The sequence below is a fragment of the Sipha flava genome, unplaced genomic scaffold, assembly GCF_003268045.1.
Source record: "Sipha flava isolate LNK unplaced genomic scaffold, YSA_version1 38_pilon_pilon, whole genome shotgun sequence".
Lineage (NCBI taxonomy): Eukaryota > Metazoa > Arthropoda > Insecta > Hemiptera > Aphididae > Sipha > Sipha flava.
In genome coordinates this window covers 2,415,512-2,416,377 of record NW_020273099.1, presented here as the reverse complement: position 1 = coordinate 2,416,377, position 866 = coordinate 2,415,512, and positions in this window count along the sequence as shown.

Here is an 866-nt window from a genome sequence, read left to right as displayed (position 1 = left end):
TTAAATATTAATAATATTAGGTAATTTCCTATTCATAGTTGTAAATGTTCCAACAAAATATCCGATTTTTACAACATTCCCTATGTTGTCAATTAATGCCTAAGCATTGATGATATCATCTATTAATGTTAAGCTTTTAAAATACTAGCTAAGCATTTTTTTTATTCCTAATTTACATCTTTTACGATAACATATATAATATATATGTACTCAGTATATATTAAATATTAATTGTTGTGTATTATTTTATTTCAACTATTTTGCACGGGGCCCCGCAATTTGTAGTGCCGGTCCTGCATCTAGACTTTTCTTTATATAAGAGTAAAATCCAATTATAGTTTTAAATTGTGTGCTATCGTATTTTAAATGATAATAGTGATTAATAAGTTTTACAATTCTTATACATCATACTTTTGATTTCGAGTGGGTATATTAAAAAAATTAAAATTTTTGTAGAAAAAAATATTGCTTTTGTCATGTACAATAAATCTCACGAGGCTTAAAAAATTACTTAAGTATAAAATGTTATTTACAGGCACACAATATTAACTAGTAATGTATTGAATTTGTATACAGTTAAAATTTTGTATTAATATAACTTAATCAGAATTTTCAAAAACTTGTAAGTAAAAACAATTTAAATAGTTTTCTTATACAATTTATTAATGTTTAAATGTATGCTTTGATGGTGAAATACACCACATAACTAAAATACATTGATGAAGCAGACTTATACACAAAGATCAATAATAAAAATCAATAAATAAATATAATATAGTATGATATATTACTGTACTATATTATTATAAATTCACATACTTATATATATATATATATATATATATATATATATATATAGTGCCCTA